Genomic DNA, 24646 nt, shown 5'->3' with positions numbered 1-24646 from the left:
CTTTATTCGGGAAAAGAGTCTCACACTCTTTCATCGGGAGGAAAGTCTCATAGTCACTTTTTTCGGGAAACTAGTTTCACATACTCTTTTATTGGGAACAAAGTTTCACAGACACGGTTTTTGTCTGCTGACGTACACTTTTTTCGGGGAAAAAGTCTCACATACACTTTTTTCGAGGAAAAAAAGTCTCACTGACACTTTTTTCGGGAAAAACGTTTTCGTGAAAAAAGTCTCATTGACGCATTTTTTTTTGTGGAAAGAGTCTCATTGACACTTTTTTCGGGGAAAATTCTCATGGGCCACTTTTTCGGGAAAAAAAGTCTAACAGACACGTTTTTTCCAGAATAAAGACTCACAGGCACTTTTCAGGAAAAAAGTCTAATGAACCCTTTTTTCGGGAAAAAGTCTCATTGACACTTTTTTTCGGGGAAAAAGTTTCATTGACACTATTTCCGGGGAAAATTCTCATAGACCACCTTTTCGGGAAAAAAGTCTAACAAAGACGTTTTTCCGGAATGAAGACTCACAGACACGTTTTTACGGGAAGAGACTCACAGACACGTTTTTCCGGAAAAAACACACAGCACTTTTTTCGGGGAAAAAGACTAATAGACACTTTTTCAGGAAAAAAGTATCACATTCTCTTTCTTCGGGATCGAAGATTCACAGACACTTTTTTCGGGGAAAAAAGTTTCACTTTTTTCGGGGAAAAGTCTCACTTTTTTCGGGGAAAAAGTCCTGACAGACACTTTTCTCGAAAAAAGTCCCTTTTGTCGGGAATAAAGTCTCACGTGCCATTTTTTGGGGAAAAATATCTCTCAGACAATTTTTTCAGAAAATACATTTCACAGAAACTTTTTCGAGAGAAAGTTGTGCAGACACTTTTCCGAACACCAGCCTCACAAACACTGTTTTTCCAAAAAGCCAGACAAATAATAAAAAAATCTATTACTAAAAAACTTTGCCAAAATTTTCTATAGAAATAAAATTTTGACTAAATTTTCTATAGAAAACAATATTTCTATAGCAATAAAATTTTGAATAAATTTTCTATAGAAATAAAATGTTGACCAAATTGTGTAATAAAAAAATCTATTACTATAAAATTTTGGCAAAATTTTCTATAGAAATAAAAATTTGACTTAAATTTTTATAGAAATAAAATTATCTATAGATATAAAATTTTGAAAAAATTTTCTTTAAAAAAACAACTTTAAAAAAATTGTCTGTCAATATTTCACATATGTATATGGCCTTAAAATAAAATTAAAAAAAAAATAATTTCGATTATTCGAAATATTTCAAATAAGTTGATATCGATCCAGCATATCTGCTAGTCTAACATTCTAGGAAACATAAAAAGATAGCCGTAATTGGAAGTTGATTTTCATTTACAATCATGCTGTACATTGATCAAATGAATAACGCAATGGAAACTAATTTGCGTAAAAACTTGCTTAGTTACAAAAATGTGTTTTAAAAAATTTGGTTTAGTCGGAGTCGGGGTCGAGCAAAATTTTTACGACTCCGACTCCAGCAAAATCTTCAGACTCCGACTCCAAGACTCCGACTCCGGCTCCAAAGCCCTGGTTAAATGGAGACTATGTGGAATAATAAATAGCCGTCCTTTTTAGAAAACACTTCCGCTTCACTAAAGTCAAACTTTCGGTTTTAAATCCTTGCTTTAACACACAAAAATAAATACATGTTTCAATAAATGAAATATTCAAAAGATTTTTTGATACATAGAAAATCGCAAATGAAATACACAACACGCCCTCTGTTGGCAAATTCATGAATTTAATATCTTTCAAATAAATCCTGAAGGATCCAACCAATCCAATTAGAAACATAGTATTTGAGGCTAATATATTCTGAAATGGCAGTGGTAGTTTTTATCACGAGCTCCTCAACCCTCTTGTTAAATTTCTGATTCGATTTAATCACTAACAGAGAATACAAAATAATATTATTCAAGAATTCTGTACAACAAAGTTATAGCATTTCATGTTGGATAATTACAAATAGCAACAAACAAAACTAGAGAAATTATTATTACAAAGACCAAATAAATGTTGCATGGAATAACAAAGAAAAACATAAGGGTCACACTTAAGGTTAAATTTCAATTCAAAACACATCCATCATTTAATCATAGAAATATGCGTTCTTCACTAGCTTCACCCTTCCACTCATCATCATCATCATCATCATTGTCATGAATCCAACTGAGATGTGTTGCAATATCTAATAAAACAAATGAATAAAAAGAAACATTTTTGAATGAATGTCTGAATGAATTAACCATTGGTGAGGGTTGAAAACGGAATAGATTCTTAACCACCACACAAAAAGGCAATTAAATCCAATAAGAAAATCATCATCATCAACATTACATGAGAATTTTCCAAATAGATGACAAGAAGCTACATTAAGGAGAATATGAAAATGTTCCTATTCCATGATTGGAAATTATACACAGAGAATTGAAAATGAAAAGAGTAGAAAATAAGCGGGTCAAATTAGTTTAAATTATAGGACAAACATTTGAATAAATGGTTAATATGGTGAAATGGGGGAACCCTTTTGTAGGCCAAGAAATTAACCCTAGAAGGGATGACAAAAAAAAAGAAAAATAAATTCTGGCGATTTGCGATTCCGATTTGCGGTGAATGCCGCTTTACTTACTTCGGACAATAAGCGCAACTATAACTAATACGTCATTCAGGTTATAAGATTATATGAGAATTTAACAAGTATATACGGCCGTAAGTTCGGCCAGGCCGAAGCTTATGTACCCTCCACCATGAATTGCGTAGAAACTTCTACTGAAGACTGTCATCCACAATCGAATTACTTGGGTTGCGGTAACTTTTGCCGACGACATGGTATCTTAAAACTTCCTAATACCGTAATATATACCACGCAGTCCATACGTGGTATTTATTAAACTTAAAATGACCCATTAAATACGTATATAATTAAGTTTGACAAAATTTTCTATAGAAATAAAATTTTGACAAAATTAAATGTTGACAACATTTTCTATAGAAGTAAAATTTGGACAAAATTTTCTATAGAAATAACATTTTGACAAAATTTACTATAGAAATAAAATGTTTACAAAATCTTCAAAAGATTTAAAATTTTGACAACATTCTCTATAGAATTAAAATTTTGACAACATTTTCTATAGAAATAAAATTTTGCCAAAATTTTCTATAGAAATAAAATTTGACAAAATGTTCTATAGGAATAAAATTTCGACAAAATTTTCTATAAAAATAAAATTTGACAAAATGTTCTATAGGAATAACATTTCGACAAAATTTTCTATAGAAATAAAATTTTGCTAGATTATTTTTGCTCGAGTGGCAAGCATGATTATGAACCGATATGGACCAATTTTTGTGTGATTGGGGATCGGCTATATATAACTATAGACCGATATTGACCAATTTTTGCATGGTTGTTAGAGACCATATACTAACACCACGTACTAATTTTCAACCGGATCGGATGAATTTTGCTCGTCCAAGTGGCTCCGGAGTTCAAATCTGGGGATCGGTTTATATGGGGGCTATATATAATTATCGACCGATATGGACCAATTTTTGCATGGTTGTTAAAGACCATATACTAACACCACGTACTAAATTTCAACCAGATCGGATAAATTTTGCTCCTGCAAGAGGCTCGGGAGGTCAAATATGGGGATCGGTTTATATGGGGGCTATATATAATTATGGACAGATATGGACCAATTTTTGCATGGTTGTTAGAGACCATATACTAATACCATGTACCAAATTTGAGCCGGATCGGATGAAATTTGCTTCTCTTAGAGGATCCGCAAACCAAATGTGGGAATCGGTTTATATGGGGGCTATATATAATTATGGACCGATATGGACCAATTTTTGCATGATTGTTAGAGACCATATACTAACACCACGTACTAAATTTCAGCCGTATGGGATGAAATTTGCTTCTCTTTGAGGCTCCGCACGCCAAATCTGGGGATCGGTTTATATGGGGCTATATATAATTATGGACCGATGTGAACCAATTTTTGCATGGTTGGTAGAGACCATATACTAACATCATGTACTAAATTTCAGCCGGATCGGATGAAATTTGCTTCTCTTAGAGCAATCGCAAGCCAAATTTGGGGGTCTGTTTATATGGGGGCTATACATAAAAGTGGGCCGATATGGACCAATTTTTGCATGGTTGTTACAGACCTAACACCATGTACCAAATTTCAGCCTGATCGGATGAAATTTGCTTCTTTTAGAGCAATCGCAAGCCAAATTTGGGGGTCCGTTTATATGGGGGCTATACGTAAAAGTGGACCGATATGGACCAATTTTTGCATGGTTGTTACAGACCATATACTAACACCATGTACCAAATTTCAGACGGATCGGATGAAATTTGCTTCTCTTAGAGGCTCCGCAAGCCAAATCTGGGGGTCCGTTTATATGGGGGCTATACGTAAAAGTGGACCGATATGGTCCATTTGCAATACCATCCGACCTACATTAATAATTGTGCCAAGTTTCAAGTCGATAGCTTGTTTCGTTCGGAAGTTAGCGTGATTTCAACAGACGGACGGACGGACATGCTCAGATCGACTCAGAATTTCACCACGACCCAGAATATATGTACTTTATGGGGTCTTAGAGCAATATTTCGATGTGTTACAAACGGAATGACAAAGTTAATATACCCCCATCCTATGGTGGAGGGTATAAAAATCCTTTATTTGTCATATCCACTCTTTTGCCATAAATATCGTTAAAAAGACAATTAATGGTCCCCTCAAGCAACTCTGTGAAATATACCCCACACGGTCTTCAAGGGTTAAAGATCGTAAACCTCATAACCAAAATATCCGCATTGGAGTAAAAAGAGTTTTGTAACAAATCATAAAATTAAAAACAAATAAAGAAGGCAACCCAACACAACAAAGTAAAATAATAATAACGATAAATTGAATAATTTAGGTCATATTTGTTATTGTCATAAAATAATTGTTCAATATTCAAAGGCAAATCGAAGTGATGGGTGTGTGTGTGTGAGTGCGTATATGCCATCAGCATAAGATGGACGGATGATTAACCATTGAAATCGTTTTTTTTTTACAGAGTCTTGAAGAAAAGAAAACAAAAAACAAGGAAGACCGCTTAAGAGAAGCATAAATGAGGCATTTCACTGATCTTCAATTTATATAGAGATGATGACATCGACTTGAGGACGATATGCCAATGATGCCATGATAAAGGGTGGTTGGTGGTAGTGGCAGTAGCACAGCTGATCATTATGAGGTTGGTAAAATTGCTGATTGTGCTGGCTGGCTGACTGGCGGCTTGAATTAATTCACTTGGTTTTCTTAATTCTTGGCTTGGCACAATGAAGATTATGATGATGGTTAATGTTTGACTTTAATTAATTGTTCTTTAATGATTTCGTAGCATGCATGTCATGCTCATCACAGTTTTTTAGATAACGTCGCTTTTTCGCTATAATTTCACCCAACTAGAACATGCCACCCTCTTGCCAACCGAAGGAAATTTATGCTCTTAATTTGGTGGTACCTAGGAAAATATTTCATTTGCTCTCAAAACTTTTCTCAAATATATTTTCAACTATAATTATCTCCTTCTCTGTGAGGAATTCTATATGTGGCAAACTGAGAGCAATGGCATTAAAGGCAAACTATAATTTATGTTAATTTCCTATAATTTTAACATGACTTTATCGACCCACATTGAAGTGAAAATTCTGTGTAAATTGGAGAGAAGCTTCTTGTCTTGCTGTTTGAAGATGTTGTCTCTAGTTGTTTAATTGATAAACTTCTTGGCTTATACCTATGGGATTAGAGGGATTTCAGTCATATGCATTTGTGAGGTTTTTTTTAATAAATTGTATGTGACATTCTGGGTTTTTAAAGGGAGCAAAGTTTTGAGTCATGGATATAAATGTGAAGAGGTAAATAGAAGCAAAAGATCTGTCGGATCACCTAAACACAGAAGAAATTTACTTATATAAGATCGAAGAGTTGCTGACTAACGCGTGAATTACGTGAGATACCATGCATAGTTGTTAGAGGGCATATACTTACATCATGTCGCCAATTTCTATTGGATTGGATGAAATTATCTTCCAAAGAATTCCAAAAAAGACAAATCTGGGGGTCAGTTGATATGGGAGTTATACCTTAAAATAGTCCGTTATGACCCATTTGTAAAACCATCCGACCTACAGCAATAACAACTACTTGTGCAAAGTTTCAAGTCGATAGATTACTTCGTACACAGAAGAAAATATCACCAAAATATTTCCAATTAAAAAGTTAATTGAAGTTGAAAATTTTTTCAATTAATAAATTAATTGATACAATTAACTTTTTAATCATGATAGAAACATTAAGTTAATTAAGTCAATGATTGAAAATTTTAAAATTTGTAATTAAAAAATTAATTGATACAATTAATATTTTAATCTAATTCGGAAGACTAATTAAAAATGTATTTCAAACAATCATTTGTTAATCCAAATAAAAACTCTAAGCCAATTCAGAAAGTAATTAAAAATAGTTACCTTTTTTAATTAATAAATTAATTAAGTTTTGCAATCAACATCAATTAAATTTTTAATTGAATCAATTAAAAAATTAATTGAAATTTGCTGAAAAAATCAATTAATTTTTTAATCAAGAATTTTTTCTATGCCCAATTAAAACTGTGATTGATACTATCATTTTCGTGATTGAAGACATTTCAATTAAAAAATTAATTGGATCAATTAATTTGGTGATTGAATCAGAAATTTTTTTTTGTGTGTATGGAAACAAACTACGGACAGACAGCCGCACAAACGATCAACGCTAGATCGACTCAAAATTTTACTACAATCCAGAATATATATACGTTATGGAGGCTGAGATAAATATTTCGATGTGTTGCAAACGGAATGACATAACTAAAATTAAAATTTTAATTGAAATTTAAAAAAAATCAATCATTGAGTAAATAGATTTAATGTGACTAGTTTGATTAAAAGGTTAACAGTATTATTTTTTAATTGAAAAGGTTTTGAACTTCAATCAATATTTAATTGGAAATATTTTAATGACATTTTTTTTTTTCAGTGTGTAAATAAAACTTCTTCAAAACACGGCGACGATCAAACGCACGCCTTTGGAAAATTGAAAACTTCGTCTAAATTCTTCTACCTAAGAGGTACATCACAAATTTTCTATAGAAATAAAATGTTTGAGAACATTTTTTATAGAAATAAAATTTTCAGAAAATTTTCTTCAAAAATAAAATTTTGACAAAATTTTCTAAAAAAATAAAATTTTGACAAAATTTTCAATAGAAATAAAACGACAAAATTTTCAAAATAATAAAATTTTGAGAAAAGTTTCTATAGAAGTAAAATTTTGAGAAAAATATTAGAAATAAAATTTTGACAAAATTTTCAATAGAAATAAAATGTCTATACGAACTACATTTTTAGAAAATGTCTATAGAAATAAAATTTTGCAAAAATTGTCTATAGAAATAAAATTTTGACAAAATATTCAATAGAAATAAAACATTGACAAAATTTTCTAAGAAATAAAATTTTGAGAAAAGTTACTATAGAAGCAAAATTTTGAGAAAAATTTTAGAAATAAAATTTTGACAAAATTTTCTATAGAGATAAAATTATTAAATTAATTTTCTATAGACAACAATTTTGCAAAAATTGTCTATAGAAATAAAATTTTGCAAAAGTTTTCTATAGAAACAAAATTTTGCAAAAATTTTCTATAGAAATAAAATTTTGAGAAAAGTTTCTATAGAAGTAAAATTTTGAGAAATATTTCAGAAATACAATTTTGACAAAATTTTCTATAGAGATAAAATTATTAAATTACTTTTCTATAGAAAAAAAATTTGCAAAAATTGTCTATAGACATAAAATTTTGACAAAATTTTCTATAGAAATAAAATTTTGACAAAATTTTCTATAGAAATCAAATTTTGCATAAATTTTCTTTGGAGATAAAATTTTGTCAACATTTTCTTAGAGAAAACATTTTGTCAACATTTTCCTTAGAGAAAAAATGTTGACAAAATTTTTTATAGAGATAAAATTTTGACAAATTTTTCTATAGGGATAAAATTATTAAATTAATTTTCTATAGAAATAAAATTTTGCAAAAATTTTCTATAGAAATAAAATTTTGAGAAAATTTTCTTTTGAAATAAAATTTTGACAAAATTTTCTAAAAAATAAAATTTTGAATAAATTTTCTATAAAAATAAAATGTTGACAAAATTTTCTATAGAAATAAAATTTTTTACAAAATTTTCTATAGAAATAAAATTTTGACAAAATTTTCTTTGGAGATAAAATTTTGTCAACATTTCTTAGAGAAAAAATTTTGTCAACATTTTCCTTAGAGGCAAAATTTTGTATAGGGATAAAATTTTGACAAAATTTTCTGAAAAATAAAATTGTGAAAAAATTTTCAATAGAAATAAAACATTGACACAATTTTCTAAGAAGTAAAGTTTTGAGAAAAATTTTAAATTATTAAATTAATTTTCTATAGAAACAATTTTTGCAAAAATTGTCTATAGAAATAAAATATTCTATAGAAACAAAATTTTGCAAAAATTTTCTATAGAAATAAAATTTTGACAAAATTTTCTATGGAAATAAAATTTTGATAAAATTTTCTATGGAAGCAAAATTTTTTACAAGTTTACAAAATTTTTAGTAATTAGATATGATTAGTTATTACCATTTTATCTATTTATTTCTATACGTATCTAATAGGTTAGGTTAGGTTAGATGGCAGCCCGATGTTTCAGGCTCACTTAGACTATTCAGTCCATTGTGATACCACATTGGTGAACTTCTCTCTTATCACTGAGTGCAGCCCGATTCCATGTTAAGCTCAATGACAAGGGACCTCCTTTTTATAGCCGAGTCCGAACGGCGTTCCACATTGCAGTGAAACCACTTATGCGCTTTACAGACTATCAGTTATTCCGGACGATAGTGCTCGTGTCGAACATATCCCATATATTGTGCACATTATAAGTTAAGTCCGAAGGCATAATCGATACTGCTGCATGCTTATGGAATCGATAACACATTTACCGATTATTTAGTCATCGCCAACGAGTCGTATCGATCCGACACACTGTAAGATTCTTTACAAACACCGACATTCCGTCCGGAATAACTGATAGTCTGTAAAGCGCATTAGAGAAGCTTTGAAACCCTCAGAAATGTCACCAGCATTACTGAGGTGGGATAATCCACCGCTGAAAAACATTTTGGTGTTCGGTCGAAGCAGGAATCGAACCCACGACCTTGTACATGCAAGGCGGGCATGCTAACCATTGCACCACGGTGGCCCGCTTATAGATAGACATAACAAATATAATAAGATCTCTCAATTTTTACTAGGACGTTGTAATTCCTATTCATTAAAAACTATTCGTTTAAAATGGCAGTTCGGTAAAGAAATTAGTTTTGTTTACTATTAGAGAACTTTCATCGGTGATAATTGCATATTTTCTGGCGCCGAACGTACCCATTAAAAACTACTTCTGTGAGCTCTATTATTTGTTTGCCAAGGCGTCAATTACATTTGTCATCTTAACGGGACTCAGGGCCTTAATATTTAAAAACTTTTCTTTCCCATCCCTCGATAAGTGGAAAATCTTATAACAGATTTTCATTTTGCCCATATACTTACGATTCCTTTACACTGGAATCTAAAGCTTCCTAATAGATCTAGAAAACATATCTAATGTGAAAATTTCTTGTACTTACAACAAAAGTGCATAACTAATGCCTTAAAGACATGGACACAAACATATGTATAATGACATATGTGCCGTGCTGTTTGACATTTAATCCCATAGTGACAAAGAAACGGATACAAAAAAAAAACATTTAAATTAACTCTTTTTCAAATGGTGTTAGCCTAAGCAACGGGTGCCACAACACCCACCTCCACCACATCATCACAACCTGCCATCTGCAATCATCCTCCTATGTTGGATGTAGTAGGACCATAGGACGACCATATAAATTTAATAGTTATTGTTCCAAGTTACTGGTAGTTGCTGTTGTTGTTATTGTGACTGTTGTTAGTTTCATTCATTCATCAAGAGTTTGCATGCAATTATACATTCATCATCAAGATTATTCCACGACATGCATGTCGCCGCGATCAGTGGCATCTCTTAGCTAGAGCTAACTTTGTTTCTTTTGCAGTTGTCTCTTTGGAGCATAGTGTCGCTAGTCATTTTGTCTATTGAAAATCGACAATGGAGCAATCCAAGTGAGAAGGGCCTTAAATACCTAATACAATAAGGTATGCTATTTTAAGATGGCTTTAATATTAAAGCATATACAAAGGGACAAAAAAGTAAGAATTGAAAAAAAGGATTTCGACAAACTCGTATTGGAAGTCAATAGTCAATTACTAAATTCTTGACTCAAAACAGATATATTTATAAACCATACGTTTGGGCTGGGGTGCTAAATCACTTCTATTTCATAAATATTGGTAAATTGAGAATATAAAACATATACAAAGGGGCAAAACGGAAACGATTGGCAATGAAACGATTCATTTCAGGAGATTGGTCCGAAAAAAAACATTTTAGCCGAATCGAATAAAGATAATATAGGCTCTTGACCCGAAGATACGAAGATACTTTTACTGCGGTGCAAAATCACTTCTTTTTCATAAATATTTGTAAATTGAGAATATAAAGCATATACAAAGGATGCAAAAAGGAAAGGATTGGCAATGGAACGATGCCTCTCGGGACTTTCGTCTGAAACGACCATACGGACTGAATCGTATTGGAAGTTGTAACGTGACAAAATTTACTTAGTACTTTTTACGTACAAAAGTGACTTAGTCCATTTTGCCTTACATCATTAATGCTACCTACGTCACGCAACAGTCAACCAACACAGAAAAAAATTGTACGAAAATTTTTCCAATTAAAATTTTAATTCAGTTTTAAAAAATATTCAATTAAAAATTTAATTGATTCAACAAATTTTTTAATTGAAACAAAAATCAATCACAAAAATTAATGGTATCAATTAATTTTTTAATTGGATCAATTAATTTTTTAATTTACCTCTAATTAATTTTTTAATTGATACTATCATTCCTATGATTGAAGACATTTCAATTAAAAAATTAATTGGATCAATAAATTTCGTGAATCAGAAAATTTTTTTGTGTGAACCAACACAACGCACACACATAACCCACCGCTAGGTCATATGATCAACCGCTTAGTTGCTGTGGGTTGCTACATAGGAGTGATTTCTGGTGACAAAAATTAATTGTTTGTTTCATGCAAGCAGTGATAATTCCCAGTCACTTCATTGCATGCCTTACTTATAGGGTGGACATTTTGCCAACCAAAGTCAGACTCGGGTAGGCGACTGGCTGAGACTTTGAACAAACACCTGCATCTATTGTAAAGGGTGATACGGTCAAAATTTGGTCAAGGAAAAACGCGTGTAAATCGGTGAAATCGTTTATTTAAAAAATCAAATTAAATTTCTTTTTCAAGTTCAATTAGTATAAAATTCAGGAAAAATATTCAGTTAGGCTTTCGCTTTTCCAAATCCGAATTGCCGGGCCTCACGCTTGACACCTGCCATCAGATTTTGTACAGCCACCTTGTCCACCATCTTCGCCGCAGAAAGCCAGTTTGCCTTGTACTGCTGCTCGTCCTTAGCAGTTTTTTGGTCTTCTTTAGGTTCGGCTTGACAATAGCCCAGTATTTCTCAATTGGGCGGAGCTCTGGCGTGTTGGGAGGGTTCTTGTCCTTGGGAACCACCTGCACGTTGTTGGCGGCGTCCCACTCCATGGCCTTTTTAGCGTAATGGCAAGATGCCAAATCCGGCCAAAACAGTACGGAACAACCGTATTTCTTCAGGAAAGGCAGCAGACGTTTATTCAAACACTTTTTCACGTAAATTTCTTGGTTGACAGTCCCGGAAGCTATGAAAATGCTGCTTTGCAAGCCACAGGTACAGATGGCTTGCCTAACCAGATATTTCTTTGCGAACTTTGACAGTTTAATGTGCTTGAAAATATCTGCTACCTTTCCCCTTCCTTTTGCCGTATAAAACTCCTGTCCCGGAAGCTGCTTGTAGTCGGCTTTGACGTAGGTTTCGTCGTCCATTACCACGCAGTCAAACTTCGTCAGCATCGTCGTGTACAGCCTCCGGGATCGCGCTTTGGCCGTCGTATTTTGTTTATCATCGCGATTTGGAGTCACTACCTTCTTGTAAGTCGATAGTCCGGCTCGTTTTTTGGCTCAATGCACGGTTGTAGACGATACACCCAGCTTATTTGCGGCATCTCGGAGAGAGAGGTTAGGGTTTCGCTTGAAACTACCGGCAACTTTCTTTGTCGTCTCAGCGGCTTCCGGTTTTCGATTTCCCCCCGATCCAGACTTCCAGGCTGTCGACAAACGTTCCCCAAACACTTTAATTACATTTGAAACGGTTGATTTGGCAACTTTTAGCGATTTTGCCAGCTTTGCGTGCGAGTAGCTCGGATTTTCGCGATGCGCGAGCAAAATTTTGATATGCTGCTTCTCTTGCTTGGACGGCATTTTGACAACTGAAGAGTGAATTCCAAAATCAAAAATAGGAGCAACATTCTACACACACACACCTTCAAAATGAGGGGTGTTCAGGTTTTTTAAATGCAAAATTGAAAGAAATACGTCAAGTTTATATTGACCAAATGTTGACCGTATCACCCTTTAATGCTGGTGACATTTCTGAGGGTTTCAAAGCTTCTCTAAGTGGTTTCACTGTAATGTGGAACGCCGTTCGGACTCGGCTATAAAAAGGAGGTCCCCTGTCATTGAGCTTAACAGGGAATCGGGCAGCACTCAGTGATAAGAGAGAAGTTCACCAATGTGGTATCACAATGGACAAATGGACATCGGGCTGCCACCTAACCTAACCTAACATGAGGTTAAAAATGTAAAAAGATGCATTTAATCGTACTACATAAAGTGCACAAAAGTATCTTTGCCTCATCAAAATTTAAGTAAAAGTAAAATAGCCTACATTTTTGGGAGATTTATGAAGCATACCTTAAAGATTTCGAGAAACGTCGATGAAAGTATCCCAATAACCATTTAATTTTGGCTATCATAGTTTATCATTTATCCATAAAGGCCCCTCAAATATAAATCAATTACCTTGTCCTCTCAATGCCCTACTACATTGTCGTTGTTCTCTTTAGTATTTATTCTATGCTCTAAACATTCATATCTTGTCATAGATTTGGATGCTTCTCTTGCATCCGAAAACAGCAAAAACATGCATGCCAACATGCGAATAAAAGTTGTTTTTGCTTTTTTTCTAAGGTTCCAACAATTTAATGTATCATACACATCTTTGACATTGCAACTGCTTGTAGTATTTGTCTCCGCAAATGTATGGATGACCAAACTCCCATTCCCTTTAGTCCATCATCATTGTCATCATATCTGCGGTGGCGAAATTCATGTATCCCCTGCAAGTTCATGTTTGTACATATTAGTCTAGTACAATCCTCTACATCCACCCCACATGCAAGAACAGTCGATCGATGATGTCTCGAAGTTGCCTCTTACCAACCAATGGATCCTCTATAGGGTTCTGCATTCTTTCTGGGCATATATTTTCTGTTTATGTTCAATGATGTTGACGTTTTTTCCGCCTTATGTGGTGTTTCTAGAGTGGCCGCTAGTTCACGTTGGGGTAACTATGGAACTGCTGGTGGCATAGTATCATCATAACATGCGATTTAAGAGCGCCACACAATTAATTGTTTAGAAGTGACTTTAATTGTATGAGATGGAGTTCCTAGAGTTAACCGTCAACGCTATGATGAATGATTGAAGAAATTCAGGGAACACTCTTAGAATTATGCAAAAAGAAAATTATGTCAAAGATTTTTTTTCCGGAAAAGTTTCCATGAATATCATAATGAATTAAATTGGTGGGTCACACGGAAGATTCTCAGAGCTAAGCTAAGAGGGTTAAAATAAAAAAGAAAGCCGTCATTAAAAAAAAGAAAAATATATATGAAAATTTTCATAGAAAATAAAAATGTTTGTATTTAATTGCAATTGTCATTGAAAATTTAATTTTCACATAAATTAAACATTTTTGTGAAAAATAAAATTTTCTATGAAAATTTCAATTTTCTATAAAAATTTAAATTTTTTATGAAAATTTCAATATTCTATAAAAATTTAAATTTTCTATGAAAATTTCAATTTTCTATGAAAATTTCAATTTTCTATGAAAATTTCAATTTTCTACAAAATTTCAATTGTCTATGAAAATTAAAAAATTTCAATTTTCTATGAATATTTCAATTTTCTATGAAAATTTAAAAATTTAAATTTTCTATGAAACTTTCAATTTTCTATGAAAATTTAAATTTTCTCTGAGCATTTAATTTTTTCTTTGAAGATTTCAATTTTCTATGAAAATTTCACTTTTCTATGGAAATTTCAATTTTCTATGAAGATTTAAATTTTCTATCAAAATTTCACTTTTCTACCAAAATTTCAAATTTCTATGAAGATTTAAATTTTGCTACGAAAATTTTAAATTTCTATGAAAATTTCAATTTTCTATGAAAATTTCAATTTTCTATGAAAATTTCAATTTTCTATGAAAATTTCAATTTTCTATGAAAATTTCAATTTTCTATGAAAATTTCAATTTTCTATGAAAATTTCAATTTTCTATGAAAATTTCAATTTTCTATGAAAATTTCAATTTTCTATGAAAATTTCAATTTTCTATGAAAATTTCAATTTTCTATGAAAATTTCAATTTTCTATAAAAATTTTAATTTTCTATGAAAATTTCAATTTTCTATGAAAATTTCAATTTTCTATGAAAATTTCAATTTTCTATCAAAATTTCACTTTTCTACCAAAATTTCAAATTCCTATGAAAATTTCCATTTTGCTATGAAAATTTCAAATTCCTATGAAAATTTCCATTTTGCTATGAAAATTTCAATTTTCTACGAAAATTTCAATTTTCTATAAAAATTCCACTTTTCTATCAAAATTTAAACTTTCTATAATTTCAATTTTCTATAAAAATTTAAATTTTCTATTAAATTTTACTATGAAAATTTCAATTTTCTTTGAAAATCTAAATTTTCCTATGAAAACCTCAATTCTCTGTGAAATCTCAATTTTCTTTAAAAATTTTAATTTGCTATAAAAATTTAATTTTTTTATAAAAATATCATTTTTTTTTTGAAAATTTAAAATTTTTTGAAAATTTCAATTTTTCTATGAAAATTTCACTTTTTCTATGAAAATTTCAATTTTCTATGAAAATCTCAATTTTTCTATGAAAAACTCAATTCTCTGTGAAATCTCATTTTTTTTTTTTTCAATTTCCTATGAAAATGTCAATTTTCAATGAAACTTTAAATTTTCTATGAAAATGTCAATTTCCAATTAAAATTTCAATTTTCTATGAAAATTTAAATTTTCTATGAAAATTTAAATTTTCTATCAAAATTTCAATTTTCTATGAAAACTTCACTTTTCTATGAAAATTTCAAATTTCTATGAAAATTTCAAATTTCTATCAAAATTGCAATTTTCTATTAAAATTTCAATTTTCTATTAAATTTTACTATGAAAATTTCAATTTTCTTTGAAAATCTAAATTTTCCTATGAAAACCTCAATTCTCTGTGAAATCTCAATTTTCTTTGAAAATTTTAATTTGCTATAAAAATTTAATTTTTTTATAAAAATATCATTTTTTTATGAAAATTTAAAGTTTTTATGAAAATTTCACTTTTTCTATGAAAATTTCAATTTTCTTTGAAAATCTCAATTTTTCTATGAAAAACTCAATTCTCTGTGAAATCTAATTTTTTCAATTTCCTATGAAAATGTCAATTTTCAATGAAAATTTAAATTTTCTATGAAAATGTCAATTTTCTATGAAAATTTAAATTTTCTATGAAAATTTAAATTTTTTATGAAAATTTAAATTTCCTATAAAAATTTAAATTTTGTATAAAAATTCATTTTTCTATGAAAATTTCAACATTCTATGAATTTTCTATAAAAATTTCAATTTTCTATAAACATTTCAATTTTCTATGAAAACTTCACTTTTCTATGAAAATTTCAAATTTCTATGAAAATTTCAAATTTCTATCAAAATTGCAATTTTCTATTAAAATTGCAATTTTCTATTAAAATTTCAATTTTCTATGTTGGTTTTCATAGAAAATTTCTATTTTTTATGAAAATTTCAATTTTTCTATGAAAATTTCACTTTTTCTATGAAAATTTCAATTTTCTATGAAAATCTCAATTTTTCTATGAAAAACTCAATTCTCTGTGAAAACCTCAATTCTCTGTGAAATCCTATTTGTTTTCATTTAATTGGATCTATTAAATTTTACTATGAAAATTTCAATTTTCTTTGAAAATCTAAATTTTCCTATGAAAACCTCAATTCTCTGTGAAATCTCAATTATCTTTGAAAATTTTAATTTGCTATAAAAATTTAATTTTTTTTTATAAAAATATATTTTTTTTATGAAAATTTAAAGTTTTTATGAAAATTTAAATTTTTTTATGAAAATTTCACTTTTTCTATGAAAATTTCAATTTTCTTTGAAAATCTCAATTTTTCTATGAAAAACTCAATTCTCTGTGAAATCTAATTTTTTCAATTTCCTATGAAAATGTCAATTTTCAATGAAAATTTAAATTTTCTATGAAAATGTCAATTTTCAATGAAAATTTAAATTTTTTTATGAAAATTTAAATTTCCTATAAAAATTTAAATTTTGTATAAAAATTCATTTTTCTATGAAAATTTCAACATTCTATGAATTTTCTATAAAAATTTAAATTTTCTATAAACATTTAAATTTTCTATGAAAACTTCACTTTTCTATGAAAATTTCAAATTTCTATGAAAATTTCAAATTTCTATCAAAATTGCAATTTTCTATTAAAATTGCAATTTTCTATCAAAATTGCAATTTTCTATTAAAATTGCAATTTTCTATTAAAATTGCAATTTTCTATTAAAATTGCAATTTTCTATTAAAATTTCAATTTTCTGTGTTGGTTTTCATAGAAAATTTCAATTTTTTTATGAAAATTTCTATTTTTCTATGAAAATTTCACTTTTTCTATGAAAATTTCACTTTTTCTATGAAAATTTCAATTTTCTATGAAAATCTCAATTTTTCTATGAAAAACTCAATTCTCTGTGAAAACCTCAATTCTCTGTGAAATCCTATTTGTTTTCATTTAAATTTAAAATTTCTATGAAAATTTAAATTTTGTATTTTTGTAATTTATTTCAATTTTCTGAAAATTTCAATTTTCTATGAAAACTTCACTTTTCTATGAAAATTTCAAATTGCTATGAAAATTTCAAATTTCTATGAAAATTTCAATTTTCTATAAAAATCTCAATTTTTCTATGAAAAACTCAATTCTCTGTGAAAACCTCAATTCTCTGTGAAATCCTATTTGTTTTCATTTAATTGGATCTATTAAATTTTACTATGAAAATTTCAATTTTCTTTGAAAATCTAAATTTTCCTATGAAAACCTCAATTCTCTGTGAAATCTCAATTTTCTTTGAAAATTTTAATTTGCTATAAAAATTTATTTTTTTTTATAAAAATATATTTTTTTATGAAAATTTAAAGTTTTTATGAAAATTTAAATTTTTTTATGAAAATTTCACTTTTTCTATGAAAATTTCAATTTTCTTTGAAAATCTCAATTTTTCTATGAAAAACTCAATTCTCTGTGAAATCTAATTTTTTCAATTTCCTATGAAAATGTCAATTTTCAATGAAAATTTAAATTTTCTATGAAAATGTCAATTTTCAATGAAAATTTAAATTTTTTTATGAAAATTTAAATTTCCTATAAAAATTTAAATTTTGTATAAAAATTCATTTTTCTATGAAAATTTCAACATTCTATGAATTTTCTATAAAAATTTAAATTTTCTATAAACATTTAAATTTTCTATGAAAACTTCACTTTTCTATGAAAATTTCAAATTTCTATGAAAATTTCAAATTTCTATCAAAATTGCAATTTTCTATTAAAATTTCAATTTTCTATCAAAATTGCAATTTTCTATTAAAATTGCAATTTTCTATTAAAATTGCAATTTTCTATTAAAATTGCAATTTTCTATTAAAATTTCAATTTTCTGTGTTGGTTTTCATAGAAAATTTCAATTTTTTTATGAAAATTTCTATTTTTCTATGAAAATTTCACTTTTTCTATGAAAATTTCACTTTTTCTATGAAAATTTCAATTTTCTATGAAAATCTCAATTTTTCTATGAAAAACTCAATTCTCTGTGAAAACCTCAATTCTCTGTGAAATCCTATTTGTTTTCATTTAAATTTAAAATTTCTATGAAAATTTAAATTTTGTATTTTTGTAATTTATTTCAATTTTCTGAAAATTTCAATTTTCTATGAAAACTTCACTTTTCTATGAAAATTTCAAATTGCTATGAAAATTTCAAATTTCTATGAAAATTTCAATTTTCTATAAAAATCTCAATTTTTCTATGAAAAACTCAATTCTCTGTGAAAACCTCAATTCTCTGTGAAATCCTATTTGTTTTCATTTAATTGGATCTATTAAATTTTACTATGAAAATTTCAATTTTCTTTGAAAATCTAAATTTTCCTATGAAAACCTCAATTCTCTGTGAAATCTCAATTTTCTTTGAAAATTTTAATTTGCTATAAAAATTTATTTTTTTTTATAAAAATATATTTTTTTATGAAAATTTAAAGTTTTTATGAAAATTTAAATTTTTTTATGAAAATTTCACTTTTTCTATGAAAATTTCAATTTTCTTTGAAAATCTCAATTTTTCTATGAAAAACTCAATTCTCTGTGAAATCTAATTTTTTCAATTTCCTATGAAAATGTCAATTTTCAATGAAAATTTCAATTTTCTATGAAAATTTCAATTTTCTATGAAAATTTCAATTTTCTATGAAAATTTAAATTTTCTATGAAAATTTCAATTTTCTATGAAAATTTAAATTTTTTTATGAAAATTTAAATTTCCTATAAAAATTTAAATTTTGTATAAAAATTCATTTTTCTATGAAAATTTCAACATTCTATGAATTTTCTATAAAAATTTAAATTTTCTATAAACATTTCAATTTTCTATGAAAACTTCACTTTTCTATGAAAATTTCAAATTTCTATGAAAATTTCAAATTTCTGTCAAAATTGCAATTTTCTATTAAAATTGCAATTTTCTATTAAAATTTCAATTTTCTGTGTTGGTTTTCATAGAAAATTTCAATTTTTTTATGAAAATTTCAATTTTTCTATGAAAATTTCACTTTTTCTATGAAAATTTCAATTTTCTATGAAAATCTCAATTTTTCTATGAAAAACTCAACTCTGTGAAAACCTCAATTCTCTGTGAAATCCTATTTGTTTTCATTTAAATTTAAAATTTCTATGAAAATTTAAATTTTGTATTTTTGTAATTTATTTCAATTTTCTCAAAAATTTCAATTTTCTATGAAAACTTCACTTTTCTATGAAAATTTCAAATTGCTATGAAAATTTCAAATTTCTATGAAAATTTAAATTTTCTGTGTTGGTTTTCATAGAAATTTTAAATTTTCTATGAAAATTTTAATTCTCTATGACAATTTAGGATACACGATATATGTTATGATGAACTATCAAAGTTTAGGTTAAGATAGTAGGATAGTAGAGGACACGGTGAAATGGCGTATGCCACCAGTAGCAGATGGTCCCGGGAGAATGAGACCCCCGAACGAATACCAGAGGGAAATAACTGCTACACCGCGGTGCACCGATGGATCGCAGATGAATGAGAGGACGGGAGAGAGTATGGAGAACCCAGATACTGAGATGTTTAATGATTCCAATGAAGGGGTCAATTTGCCACTATAATGATAACTCTGCTGGTGTCGAGTGATGTCAAATCTATTGAGAAGATCGCTGTTTCTGATTTCTACAACTTCATAATTTTTCTCATTTTTCCTATAAAAATTTAATTTTCTGACTTAAAAAATTTGCATACCTTTTTTTCTATGGAAGTTATTTTAAATTCTAGGTCCTTTTAAACACTACTCTTCCTTCCTTTAAATTGCCGGTAATCACTCATTGGCCATAACATAAATAAAAAATGAAACTGATGAAAATGAAATTTTTTTTTCTCGACAAAACCCCCAAACAATCTTCTTAAAAGCCATGCACTCATTCCCTTTCTATACACAGATGAGAAAAACTTATTTCGGACGCAGCCACATGAACAAATATTCCTGTGCAGAACAAACTTTCACTTTTTGAAATCATAAAGACTTGGCCAGTAACAAACTGAGAGAGAAGGACATTATTAACTAAAAAACAGATGCGTCTTTGGGAAAAAGAGATGATAACAATTTTTCCTAGACAATGTTGTTTAAATATTCTCATCTACTTTTTCCTCATCTACTTTTTAAATATTCTCATCTACTTTTTCCCGCCAGACAAAATGAAATTAATTAGACTTTTCGATGGCACAAACAAAAAACGAAGAGAAACAACAAACTTCAGAACAGGTATTAACGGTTTTTGGGTGTAAGTCTACTGGTGGCAGAAAACCACAAATTTGTGGCATACGTTTAGGCGTTGGTCATGGGGGAAACATCAGCAGCATGCTGAGCACTGAAGTGGTAAAATACAAGAGTGTGGGAAAATTACAAATTAAAGCTTAAAAGTTAAAAAGGGCCAATAAGCCAGCCACATTCCAGGAAGCATTCGAACCATCCCCTCTGTAATTTATAAACAAAGTCAGAGACAGCCAGACGATATCATCATCGCCATCATCACCATTCATAATCATCACTCACTCATTTTAACCCCACCTTTGGCCAATTCCTTTAACGATGGCTGGTTGACAAACGACAAAATATCATCTCCCCTGTCTTCTCATCTGAGCACACAGAATGATAAATTACTTGATTGCATACTTTTAAGCGTTCGCAAAATTACCCATTAAATTTATAGCATATGTGGCAGGGAGTTGAAAATGCCATGCTATTTCCAGTTGGCCGATGACTCTTCGGTCAATGCCCATCCTTATGCTTTAGCAAGTGCATACAATTCCAATGATATTGTAGCAATCGTTTTGGATATATAGCTGTATAGACCAGCAGGTATCCTGTGTATGTGAACATGGATAGGGGTGAATGGTTCCATTTTCATTTGTGTTGCAATTCTGCTGCAATTACATATACAAGATGCTCTTTAGCCACTGGTTCGTTGGTCGAGTCAATGTAGGTGGCTTTTGTTTCATGGAATGTTGGTTTTTTGTAGGTGGCTTTTGTTTCATGGAATGTTGGTTTTTTTCCATTGCAATGCGTAAAGCTGAGAAATTTATAGCTGATACTGGCTCCATTTTGTAGAAGGACAATATTATTGCCACAGAAGCTATTACATTTTATTGGGAATTATTGAACTCATACACATTTGGATGACCGTCTAGGTCGCATGACTATGCAAGATGACTATGTTTGGGCTTGCAGTTGAGAGATACTCTCATATCGATGACATAACTACCACTGACTGATACTACCATTTCCATAATTGAAGAAATTTCAATTTAAAATTAATTAGATCAATTGATTTTGTGATTGAAATCATACAAAAAGTTTTTATTTATTTAGCAAAGTCCCAGTATTTTAACCATTGCTACGGTAACTCCGACTTGTCCCCAATTCAAAGTCGCACTTACACGCCGTACTAGATGGATCACGGTCCTCATTTCTTTCCCTTCAATATATCCTGACTCATGGCATCCCTTAGCTGGTGTACCGATTAAGATTACTGTCACTGTGTATTTCGTATTCCCCTTACTCTTCAGCTTACCATGAGTCATGGTAGCACAGTCGCACGCCGTACTCCAGGATCAAGGCCCTCCTTACTTCGCAGCGCCTTCCGTGTGACATTTGATATTCCAGGCCTTCTCGTCGTTTCGGCCTACATCGTCAGCCTAGTCAAGAATCCAGACAAATCTATTCGTTTCTATATCGCACGCATAGATAAGAGTCCAGTCTACAGACTACATCTATAATGTTACCAAGAAGCTCACCTCCCTCCAAAACCAGAATTCCTCGAAAAGCCGGAAATGTTCTAAGGTTTCTTCACCTTCTCTGTGAGCGATATAGTCGTCATTCACTCCTATACCGCGCCAGTGCATATGCAACTCAGACCACCTCAAGGACCCCACTTCCCAAATGTTATAAGGTTTCTTCATCCTTGCTGGGCGCTATAAAATCCCTATCGTTAGTCACTTCTATTCGACTTTATTGAACACCCAACTCTGACCTTAAAGACCTTACCACCTAAACCAGAACGCTTCGAAAAGCTATCAAATAACAGGTTGGCTGATAAGTCCCCGGTCTAACAAAGAAAAACACATTTTTTTGTTAAAATTCGTTTTTATTATTCAACATAGTTCCCTTCAAGAGCGATACAATGATTATAACGAACTTCCAATTTTGTGATACCATTTTGGTAGTACTCCTTCGGTTTTACCTCAAAATAGGCCTCAGTTTCGGCGTTCACCTTTTCATTGCAGCCAAATTTTTTCCCTGCGAACATCCTTTTGAGGTCTGATAACAAGAAAAAGTCGCTGGGAGCCAGATCTGGAGAATACGGTGGGTGGGGAAGCAATTCGAAGCCCAATTCATGAATTTTTACCATCGTTCTAAATGACTTGTGGTACGGTGCGTTGTCTTGGTGGAACAACACTTTTTTCTTCTTCATATGGGGCCGTTTTGCCGCGATTTCGACCTTCAGACGCTCCAATAACGCCATATAATAGTCACTGTTTATGGTTTTTCCCTTCCCAAGATAATCGATAAAAAAATATTAAATGCGCATCCCAAAAAACAAAGGCCATTACATTGCCAGCGGACTTTTGAGTCTTTCCACGCTTCGGAGACGGTTCACCGGTCGCTGTCCACTCAGCCGACTGTCGATTGGACTCAGGAGTGTATTGATGGAGCCATGTTTCATCCATTGTCACATATCGATGGAAAAACTCGGCTGTATTACGAGTTAACAGCTGCAAACACCGCTCAGAATCACGTTGTTGCTTTTGGACAAATGTGAGCTCGCGCGGCACCCATTTTGCACAGAGCTTCCGCATATCCAAATATTGATGAATGATATGACCAACACGTTCCTTTGATATCTTTAAGGCCTCTGCTATCTCGATCAACTTCATTTTACGGTCATTCAAAATCATTTTGTGGATTTTTTTTTTGATGTTTTCGTCTGTAACCACCTCTTTCGGGTGTCCACTGCGTTCACCGTTCACCGTCCTCCGTGCTCATTGCTTGAATTTTGCATACCAATCAATTATTGTTGATTTCCCTGGGGCAGAGTCCAGAAACTCATTATCAAGCCAAGTTTTTGCTTCCACCGTCCACTTCACAAAAGACGCCCTATCTCACAAACTAATTGACTTACAGACGTCAAATTTTGACACGAATCAATTGATTTGAAGGTTGGTACTATATAAAAATAATATGCATTTAATACTAGCGACGCCATCTTTGTGTCAGACCGGGGACTTATCAGCCAACCTGTTATCAACCATTCTACATCTATTTCTTTTGGCATCGAAGTATCAGTGACCGAGTAAATATTCCAAGGTTTCTTTGTCCTTGCTGGCCGCCACACAATCCCTATCGATATTCACTCCTAGTCAATTTTAATGGACCACCAACTCAGACCACCTCAAGGACCTCACGAAAAGTCATCAACTATAAAGGGAAGTTTGACAGAACAGATATTCTACAGTTTCTTCGTTCTCACTGGGCGCTATTCAGGACCTATCGTTAGTCACTCCTATTTAACTTTATTGGACCCCCAACTCAGATCACTTCACCTCCCTCCTCAATCAGAACTCCACGAAAAACCATCTAATAACAATCAATCGCCATTTCTTCATTTTACATTCATTTTTCAAGGGCTTGTATCGCGCCCAGCGAGGACGAAGAGCTGGGCGCCATACAGGCCCTATCGTTAGTCGCTCGTATTCGACTTTATATTACCCCCAACTGCGATCACCACACAGCCCTATTGGTTGTCGTTGTACTCTCTTTTAATGCTTATCTGTTTTGGTGACGCTATAGAGATAGTATTCTTGTTGTCCTTCCTTCTTGTAGAACTCTACGAAAAGCTAGCTAATATCAATCATTCACCATCTCTCTATTTTGCCAGTGAAGTATCAGTGACAGAGCAAATGTTCGAGGGTTTCTTTGTCCTCGCTGGGCTAGTCATTCCTATTCGAAGCCATTCTACCTCCAATTCAGACTACCGGAAGGACCTCACCTCCCTCCTAAACCAAAACTGCAAGAAAATCCATCTAATAAAAATCATTCACCATCTTTTTCATTTTGCAGCGAAGAATCAATGACCCAGGGTTCTTCGTCTTCAATCGGCGCGATAACTATCGTCAGTCACTCCTTTTTGACGCTATTTAAC

General features: G+C 30.9%; 1 long non-coding RNA gene across 1 annotated transcript in view; it reads right to left on the bottom strand.

Moving 5' to 3' along the window:
- LOC142238033 (uncharacterized) overlaps window positions 1-24646 on the bottom strand; it is a 128351-nt gene that overhangs the window by 103477 nt on the left and 228 nt on the right. The window lies entirely within an intron of this gene.

Source organism: Haematobia irritans, chromosome 1 (genome assembly GCF_050003625.1).
Source record: "Haematobia irritans isolate KBUSLIRL chromosome 1, ASM5000362v1, whole genome shotgun sequence".
Taxonomy (NCBI): Eukaryota; Metazoa; Arthropoda; class Insecta; order Diptera; family Muscidae; genus Haematobia; species Haematobia irritans.
Note: the sequence above shows the minus strand (reverse complement) of the source record. Positions and strands in the feature narration are given on the sequence as shown.